Source organism: Diachasma alloeum, unplaced genomic scaffold (assembly GCF_001412515.2).
Source record: "Diachasma alloeum isolate Michigan unplaced genomic scaffold, Dall2.0 Dall_scaffold_00176, whole genome shotgun sequence".
Taxonomy (NCBI): Eukaryota; Metazoa; Arthropoda; class Insecta; order Hymenoptera; family Braconidae; genus Diachasma; species Diachasma alloeum.
The window spans coordinates 1,749,934-1,760,603 of NW_021680342.1; the positions used below are offsets into that span (position 1 = coordinate 1,749,934).

Genomic DNA, 10,670 nt, shown 5'->3' on the forward strand with positions numbered 1-10,670 from the left:
CAAAAAAACATTCATATCTTGTCTGACATCTTTGCTACAAACTCGGGTCTTCAATTTGGGTTTTCAATTGAAGGCCCGAGTTGTACACACGAGTTTGTAGCAGCGATGTCAGACAAGATATGAATGTTTTTTTCGGCTCAAATGAAAGAGCGGGTCGAGAAATGGCTTGCCTGTGTATAAACACACAGGGGTATAAAACTTCAACTGCGTGAAATACACAGCAGTATGAAAATTCGGCTGCGTGAAACACACAAACTTCACGCATGCGTGGAGTGTATGGAGTGTACGGGAGTGATTCACGCAATGGTGCGAATAGTCACGGCCTTAAAAATTTACGTAGGTTGGAGAATGCTCCTCCTCCCCCTGGGCAAAAAATTGAAATTTTCTCGCAAAGTCCCCTCAACCTACACCCAGACAAATAAGTGTATTTGAATCGAATAAACTTTCTTATTATTCCAATCAAATAAATACGTTTATTTAAATATTTATTCCCCTGACATATCGTAAGAACGACTTGAAGCAAAATTTTGCCCCACCATTACTCGAGTTCTCAGTAATTCAAATCAGTCGGGTAGATTGTCCCCTGATTTTCCAGTCTCACGGACGAGAGATTTCCTATCTATCGTCGAACAAGTCTCCACCGAATGGCTTTTCCCTCCTGGTACTGGGTATTCTAAATACAGCATTTTCGGTGAAACGATATTTTCCCTCCGGTTGCTGGCGGGGGTGTTAGTATACCACTGTACGTATGAAATAGAAGGGAGTTAGAGAGGAAGAAAGTAGGGATTACATCGCGCTGCTTTACATCGTCAGGATAAGAAATATTCATGAATTTTGCATGAGGAAAGCGGTTTTGTCAATACCGCTGTTGTGATCGAAAATGGCCCCTGGGAGATACGATTTGAATAAGGCACACACAAGTGCCAAGGGAGTAGTGGCTCCAGTGGTGTGCAGACCGAGGTAGTCATGGACTTCTCTATAATCTCAGTACCCACCTATTTCTCATCGTGCCCCCACCTCCCACCTGTCTGTTGTGCAGATCGGAAAATAAATTTCATCCGCTTAGTACTTTTGTATCAATAACCCTCGGAGAGAAACGTTGTTTATTGTTTGATAATAAAACTCGAAGTGAAAAATATATATGCAAAAAATAATAATAAGCCGTTTGTCTCGCGAAAATCTACCGTACGATTTACCGTTCCTAGTAGCCAGTGTATGAAATGTATTTATTCACAATTGTTCGCTGGAGCGTGTACCACCACTAGGTCGATTAATGATCTTGAAAATTAATTTTCATTCGCTGACCCACGAAGGAATGAACCTCCGTGCATAAGAAGTGGTTTAACAAAAGAAGTAAATCGATTTGAGAAAAAAAGTGATTCAATTACGGAGCTGCGAACATCTCGTTTTGATTCGGCTAAATGCATTCATTAAGTGCCTTAACATCGAGTCTCCTTAGTGAGCAATAAATAGCCGATAAAGACTGTTAAGTAATGACTATCATTTAGAAATTAACTCAATCAGTACAAAGGAAAAGTTTCTCCCGACGAAACCTTTCGAGCGGACCTCAAAGTCTCGAGTAGATAATTTAATCGCGTTTGAAAAAAAAAGCCATTGGATTATGAAACCATTTATCTGGGTGAAGTGTCTGGGCTCCCAGGGAGCGTTCCGCATAGAGCGGCACACATAGCGCTAGACATTGAGAAAAGGGAGGTGCTACATTTGCCGTCCAAGCGGCAGCCACTCCGCGGGAGAGCTGTACCTGACACTTGGGCTGTCGCAATATTATGAGAATGCAACTTGCGGAGGCGCAAGGTAAAGGTGATACCGCGTGTGACCTTGTTACGTGGCATAAAATGCCACTTTCGTTGGAGCCAAGGAATGTACCACAGTCGGGATAGAAAAAAGTAGAAATAAAGACCGTTGGAGATGGAAAAAAAGGGAGTTTATCCAAACGTGACGCGTCCCGACAGGCTGTAATTTTCACGTGTTCATTTCTCCATCTTTCCTCTCCCCTTCCTCCTCTGTTTTTTTTTCAAGAAACAATTTCTACCTCAGCGGAGACACCGACGATAGATAACTACGATCCTTATCTCCGTCCGGATCGTTGAATTTTCTCGCAATCATGCCTATGAAAAAAAGGAAGGAAGGAAGATCACTGTAATGAGCCACGACGAGGCCTGCCCTACCCCTAATTTCAGTTAGTGTCTGGGATTTGCGCATGAAACGAGATATAGATTAACGAGGGCGTATTTTCACTGGCGAAGGAGGATGAGGACGAGTGGAAGGGCAGAGGGGATGAGGAAATAAGGAGGAAAGAGAAAAATGAAAAAGAGAATAAAAAAGAGATAACGATAATGGCCTACCCCGGGACTTATTCGGTCGCCGAATGAATACATTATTAACGAAGTGAACTGAACTTTCAGTCGAGCTTGTGCGCATACATTGGATGGCTATTACAGCGCACTCACTTCTCTCGGTATGGTCTTTTGTCAAATGAAATCATTCGTTGCTTAGTAGAGTGTAATTGAATGATTGCTACTACCATTTGTATATGATTTTCAACATCTCCTTGTCTACACACTCACTTTACGCCAATTCAATTATGCACATCCGCTCAGTGTGATTCAAATTTCTATGAAGTTAAGTTTTACGGTTATTATCAGGAGATGCCCTCAGAGAGTTCATCAGGGTGATGAATAAAAATGTGAAAGAGACGTCTGTTTTATCCACTCAAAACGGAACATCAGTCGTTAATTTCATTGAGTAGATATGAATTTTCAACGGCAAGTGCAACCAAAGGTCAAGGGAAAAATGCCAAGAATTTTCTGCACTCTTTATTCTCTCTCACGGACATTTGCTCAATTTTCAAAAATAAATCTGAGCGCGCACGGGGATGAACTGCACGCGGTACTCCCAGCTCATTCGCCGACATTAGTTGGATTACTTATCGATGCGGAACGCCATAAACGATATAACACACAGTGATACCGTGCTGGCCACTCATCTTGCCCGGGCAATATCCATGCCTCATGTTTAAATGTACGCAATCTACCAACTTACGGTCAACGGTTATATTGAATGATTAGTCGCGCTCGATGTTTTAAATTGAGTTACGCTGCATTGGAATCATTGGGCGTACTTACGTGTTATTAATACGCTGTGAGACCCCCGCTCGGCAGCGCATGATTGCACTGAACCATTAGATAATTTGAACAAAAAAATTGTAGAGACCAGCGTTGAAAAATGAATCCTCTGTGTCAGGGCACTATACTGTGGGAATTTCATTCCTATCCTCATTGACATTTTCATTCGAAAACATCATCTCCGGGGGGATCGTAAAAAGTTTCGCATTTAAGTTCATAAAACATCGTCCTCACCGTGTATTTATAGCTCATATGACATGACTGTTCACCGCTGGCAGAATGCCGTGTGGTAAATACACTCCATCCAACTCGGTTTGTGTGCGTAATCAGCCGAAGAATTTCACCTCACTTCTCTCCCTTCATAAATTTCTCACTCGTCTACTCCTTAACAATCTCAAGTTATTTCAAATAGCAATAGCAACGTGTACCATATGTCGCTAATGGGCTCCTGTGTTATCCTCGTTTAGCTACAGTTGCAGCTTCCAAAAGCCCACGCCAAACTCACAGGGAATTTTGGTCGATGACTAATCAACTTATAACTAGACGAACACGCCGACTCATCCGAATTTTGGTGAATAATAGATTCTGCCGACTGAGGGATGATCCACAAGTGTCATGGTGCATATATCGCGATAGTTTGCCTTTGTAATTATTTATCGGTTCATTTGGATGCTGATGCTGGGCTCACTGGTGTCATGTGCTAGGGGGAATGGGTTTGTTCAATTTCAGGTTTATTCCAGGGATTATCCTGTGTATCAGCTACTATTTGGCGGAGATCAGAATTTGAGAAATGAAAGAATTATTAGTCAATTTGGATCAATAACTGTGTTTTCTCGATGAAATAATAAAATGGGACACGACAATAGAATGAACATTCCAACCGTCAGTATTAACATTTAAATTTCTGATATTGCTCCAGGACATTATGCGGTTCTCAGCAGTTTTAACTTCCAAAGGACGTATCCAGTGGTACCTTCACTCCTCATCAGGCTAATTCATTAATTTCCATCTGCAAAATGCGAGAAATATAAAAAACTATTATCATCCATTTTCACGGAGACGTATTCACTGCTTGAAATATCCGATTAAACATAAAAGTAGGTAATAATTCATGGATAATTAAATTGAATTCATTATATGTTTAATCTGTTATTTCAAGCAGTGAATATGACTCCATGAAAATGGATAATAATGATTTTTTATATTTCTTGCATTTTGTAGAGGGAAATTAATGAATTGACCTGATGAGGAGTGGATGTACCACTTGAAACGTTGGAAAACATTGAAAATTTGTAGTTTATTTCATTTCTCAAAGGTAAAATTGCTGAGAACGGTTTAATGGCCTCGAAGAATAGAAGAAATTTAAAATGGGACACTGTTGAAAATTTTTCACTGAAATTCCCGGTAAGGGTCTTGGAAATTTCTAACAAGTAATATGTGCACTTCAATTTCAAGGAATTTTGCTATTAAAAACTCGTAATTTCATGGAACAATCTGTGGGAACTGTAAATCAAAGTTTAATTATTCCGGGAAAATTAATGAAAAATCAGGAAAACTCGGCCAAATTTTTTTAACAGTGCATCAATTGATTAATAATTACGAATGATCATCTCTGTTAACCAGGAGAAAACAGGAGAGAAATTTCTAGAAAAAATACATCAAGAACTTTATTCGTTTAGCACTTTTTCTCTGCATAGGTGTATTAGTATATTTCGATACGAGTGCGTAATAGTGTTTTTTGACTCGTGGGAGGTGTAAAAAAAATTTTTTCAACTTAGAGTACAATGTGGAAAAATCGACAAATCATTATTGAATCAGGATCAGTCAATAAGAATAAATTCGTCGCATTAATCAGCTGAAGAGCGCAAGACAAATACTAGAACATACAGAAAGAAATCTATTTTTAAAGTATTCGATTAATTTGGAAATGTCATTACAACTTTATCCCCAGAACCACATAATTTCAAACAAGTCTGCTAACAAGAGACGAAGAAAACCAATTTGATTTTCCATCTCGTTTTCATCTCCCTCTCATTTTGTTCACAATTTTGCAAATTGTTTCATTAAACCCACCCGATAAGAACATTTTATAAACCAAAATAACGTACAGCATCATTTTACCTCCAGCCCACGGGGTTTTATCCCAAATGTCTGTAGTCCACAGAGTCTCATTTTGCGGTCCAAACGCCGCGGGGAGTGCCTCACCCGATTTAAGGATAGTATACCTCGACGGCTTCACGTCATAATAAAATTATATTTCATATCTCGAAATCAGGGAATGCGATAGCTACTGACCCGTGCGACTTTATAGGCAACAAACACGTGTGTTATTTCTCTCCTCTCTTTCCTCCGTTAGTTTGTTGTTTTCTTTTCCTCGTGCAAATAGTTGGTGATACAGGAAAGAATAAAGAAGAAAAAAGTTGAGTTGGTAACCGGAGAGTTGAGAGCTGTAATACACTGTGTCAGCGTCCAGTCGGCCAGTCGTTTGCTGCCGTTGACGTTGCACCCATGAGAGTCCCTCAGTGGCTCTCGCCTCAGCATCTGCGATTCCTCTTCTAAAAACCCAATTTCCCCGCCTCGCCCTCCCGCCCCTATCTTGCGCCTTCGCCAAGCCGCCTTTATATGGAACGAAATCCGACACTATAATACACATACCGATGTTGCTCGGTTTGTGCATGCAGGAGAGAGAGGGACGATGTGTGAGCAAACTTCCAACACGTGTCAACATGTCGCTTGACACAGATTTTTCGAGGCGATAGAGTTGGAGAGGGCCCGTGTGCGGGTTAGTGGGAGGTGCAAAAGGGGGAGAGAAAAAACATTTGTGAGCAACAAAAAAAAATGGCAAAATAGGGACACAGTGAGGCGTGTTTTGATCAACTCGGTTGAAGCTCGGACGAGACATCGAAGCGGGAACCAGTTTGTTCGTTTGTTGCCACCCGAGCGAACACGCGCGCGGTTATTTTTTAAAATAATCGGAGATGCTGCGCCTATCACCCCCATTTTTTTGCGCAAATGTTCTTTTTTTGGAGGGAAAAAACGAAATAGTTTTCATCATTCCTTTTGCTTTGCCTCTGTTTGCTGTCTGTCGATCATTCGGTGAAACGCACGAGTAGGCTAGCAAAGTGCTGACAAGCGGTGATAGACGAACCATTTGTTTTCTCCCTAATATTGTTTCGACAGCTTTTTCGAAAGCCGATGAATAAACTATTTTAGTTAATATGATGCAATTCGGGATTGGATATTTCGTTGGGCAATGAATTGACGAAACTCCAATTAAGAAGATAATTGATTCTTTCTGATAACTTTTTTCTCAGTTTAGTGCGCAATATCTAAGTGATTTTTTTCATAACGCTAAAATGGATCACCAGCCAGTTATTGAAATTTAAAAACTGATTAATTAAAATTTAGAAAAATATTTTCAATTTCATTCGACAGCCATTTGTTAAATTTTCTATAAATATTCGTCAATGTTTTTGATGGATCAATTTTAACAAATTGGATTGTTTCCAACTGTATATATGCCCTCATCATCTAGTTTGATAGTCAAAATTGCTTGAATTTATTGAATTAGAGGTTCAAGCTGGCCGTTTTTTACAGATAACACTATTAAACATTTTTGGCTGAAATTTCACGCAATTTCGTTATTAACAATTCGAAATTAATTAATTAGTTGTTAAACTTCCCCAACTAGTTGTTGAAATTCGGCAAATAATTTTCTCCGCGTGTTGAAAGTATCTTACCTCGATAGAATCAGACGTACAGAATTAAACTCACGTACATCCACAATATCACCAGAAATAAGCAACAAAACGAGATAAAAATCACTTATTTATTAATCACAGGTTCTTAGCCCCGGTTCAAATATATCCACAGTATGGCCCCATCCACCGTGCATCAACTGGATCCGTTGCACGGTGTGTCACAGCTGTCACTGCACATTTACGTCAAAATACATAATCAAGTGGACTCAACCATGGAATTTTAACGAACAAATAATCATCACACACGAACCTCTTCCACTCTTCATTACTGCAGTGCATGCACCAGTTGAATATCAGATATAAACACAAACCTCCAAGTCAGACGATTGATCAATCACTGGTTTTGCACCAATCGTCACTAATTGCGCATCTAATGATTATGGACAGAATGACTGCTATTCTGAGTGGACGGATATCGTTTTGATTCAGCGCACGAGACATTCCGCAGACCGCAAGTGTTACACACGAAACGTCACTGGTGGCTGATCCGCAACAATTGCGATTTCCAACTGATCGCGGAGTGATAACGTATCAGCTTAATGGCTCCACACACATCATAATTTATCGATATTGAGAGATCATTCACGTCACATGGATAATTCACATATCAACAGTGAGATAATCGATATAGGCCGATAGATGCCCGACAATTATTTACAACGCACCATTAAAGAGTAAGAAACTCCATGAAATGCAATTTTCACTGAATTGCAATTTCAATCCAAATTTTCCTCTCTCTCTCTCCCTCTCTCTCAATCCACCCACAAGAGCGCTAAATAAACACTTTCACGAGGGATGCCTGGCTGACCCATCACTTTCACATTTTTTTTCCACTGTATTTTCATTTAAATTCGAAGTTCAAAGTCACAAAACACTACCGGTTTAAAATCCACAAATCCTTATCTGATTTTGGGCCACGTTCGAGGTGAGAGACACCGATCGAGTGTACGATGTTAAAAGTTGTTGGGAGCGCGAGGGGGAGGGGGAGGCCCGGCGATCCAGCCTCGGAAGACACGCTCGTTGAACTGTCCTACGGAGCAACTCGAGCCACGGTTTAGTATGAAGCAACGTACGTTCTTCCCTGCAGGCGTGTAGCCCACGATTCCAACTCAACTCCCTCTATCTCACTCCGGTGTTTCCACTCTACTCACTTGTACAGTGGAGTATTCAGCAAAATCCCTCTCTACCGCCCCCTCCCCAACGTTTGCTGATTCTCTCACTCCACTGGGGGGAATCGAGTGAGCATATATATACCCCTTTTAGTAGGTGTATAAGTCCACTCAACGCAGACACATGTACATATATATTCAACGCTCGTTGATATAATATGCGAAAACCAGGAAAGTTTCGGGGCTTTTCTTCTGCACTATGAGCGGACTGAGAAAAAAATTATCTTTTCCGAATATTCGTTTACTTGAGGGAAGCATTTGTTTGTTGAAAATCGTATTTCTCCAATCGAGTTATTCTCAGGCGAGCCTGATTAGGTTTCAATTATGATAATCGCGTTGCTTTACACTGAGAAGACAAGAGTTTTTTGAGAAGTACGTCATTACTTGCATCTAGAAATTCTTATACCAAGAAAAAAAAATCTTATGCTAAGAAATGTTATATTTGTCCGAAAGATGAGGGCAATTGGTTCGTATCAAGAAAACGAGTTCTGAAATCAACTCAAGTGGTTTTCGCATTAAAGTATTTCAGGACTGAGGTTAAAAAATTATCAAATGAATTAAGTCAATTTTACTTGGAATCAGAAATCGTTTTCTTTCAGGACGAGTACAAAATTTCTTGGCGAAAGTTTTTTTTTCTTAGTGCAAGATATTTTGCTCTTGAAAATTTTCAAGCCACGAGTTTCTTGACATAAGTAAAGACGTACTTCCCAAAAAACTTTGGTTGTCTCAGTGTGAATCTGTCCTAGCACTTACGATACATTGATAGTTGACAATTATGATGAGGACACGAGATACACGAGATGCAAAAAATAATATTGTGGTAAATTCACCTCAAGTCTCGTCCACGACTCTCTTCATTTCCACATTCCATAGATTAATTACTAACACGAAATAGCCAATTAAAATTTCTCACCGCGATAAAAATACTCGCTGGGATTTCAATACTAAATACTCCCCGCCAATTACAGCCCTTTGAAAAATGCACAAGAATCCTAAGTGCCGGTAAAAAAATCAATATCACACTAGACGAGAAGCTACAGAATTCGTGATTTAGCTGAAGCAAAGAGATTTCCCCGATTAAAATCAATGAAGGTATTGATCTTCATGATGTTAATAATTATCAATGAAGTTCAAGGGACGCGCCAATGAAGCTAAAACAATTGGCGAAGCGTCCCACTTGTGACAATTTAAGCAACGTTGTAATTATGTCTCCAACATCCCTCGAACTTTGTTGACAAAGAGATTTTATTTCATCGCCCGGCGATTACAAGCCCATCTCCTCAGTATATCCCCTTCTCTCCACCTGTCTAATCCGAGGAGAAAGATAAGTCTCCTCTTCTTTTTTCCCCCAACGCACTCTCTCTTTCTCCTCCTAACCTGTGTGCTCAGGTACATTCAAGTGGAAGCGTGAGAGAGAGTAAGAGCGATAAAGAGAGACAGCAAATCCGCGGATCTATAAATTCTACTCGAGCTTTTCCGCCGGTGCGCAAAGTACTTTTCGTTTAAGCTCTCTGGCTGAACTCGTTACCCAGCGTAACTCGCTGTTGGGTGAGGGGGTCCTCCTTCCTCCTTCCTCCTCCTTGGATTCTGTGCAGCAAGTGAGAACGAGGCGAAACGACCCCACGTGAATGCATTCCCCCGTCCCCTCTTTCCACTTATTTGACTAGAAAATGTCACGATTTCAAGCTCTGGATTATCGGCGATTAAAATCGGAAAATTGTCCACGTGTGTGCGATGAAATCCCATCCACACAGATAAGACGATTCGCTCTCACTTCCCCTCCCCCTCCGACAAGTTTTCTCACGTTCTACACCCTCACACGCACATCAGCGAATAATCCATATGTGTGTACTAATTGTCGGGCTCTTCGAATTGCCACAATTTTCATTTCTAACCCCATAGTGTATCCTATCAAGCTCCAGGGGTAATTACTTTCAAACGGATATACTATTAGTGACCGGAGAGAGCCCGACTGGATTGGACGTGGTACGAGACGGTGATGCCTGCATACAACAGTCCCATTAAAAGCTATAAGCCAATTCCACCTCACTCCCTGGTCCACCCCTCCTCCAATTTATACAAAATCTCTCGCCCCATTCACATCGCCACTGCACGGCCTGCCTATTATCCTACAACACCGCGTTGAATAGTAATTAACGAATCTTCCCGATTATCCAGTGGCTGGATGCGTGCGAAATACCCATCATCGTTCGATATGACCGCTATTACGTGTATGCCCGTGGTGAGAGATAAAAATATAAGAAATAAATGTAAAATGATTTCTTCTCTCCCTGCACCCTCGACCAATGCATTTGCCTGGGGGAAAAAAGAAGAGTCCTGTATTTTTAATTATTACCTGACTCACGTTGTATATTTGACTTTATATTTTTACTGGCTTCCACATGTACGTGTAATGCGCCCGGTGGGTATCGATGTGACAGGCATAAGCGGGGGCCGTGACGAAGCAAAAGTGCCTTGCGGGATGTCAGGAGAGAGAGAAAGAGCGTGGTAAAGGTGAGTGGAAACAGAGAGGATGGATGGAATAATAAGAATATAAAAATACTAAAAAAAAACAAGACGATAGGATTCAGTGC

General features: G+C 40.7%; 1 protein-coding gene across 1 annotated transcript in view; it reads right to left on the minus strand.

Moving 5' to 3' along the window:
• LOC107048244 (latrophilin Cirl) overlaps positions 1–6,952 on the minus strand; it is a 140,366-nt gene extending 133,414 nt beyond the window's left edge. Inside the window, exon 1 of the mRNA XM_015271333.2 lies at positions 6,887–6,952. The gene's annotated coding sequence lies outside the window, so the exon portion shown is untranslated. The remainder of the gene's footprint in view (positions 1–6,886) is intronic.
• Between the last annotated feature and the right edge of the window lie 3,718 nt (positions 6,953–10,670).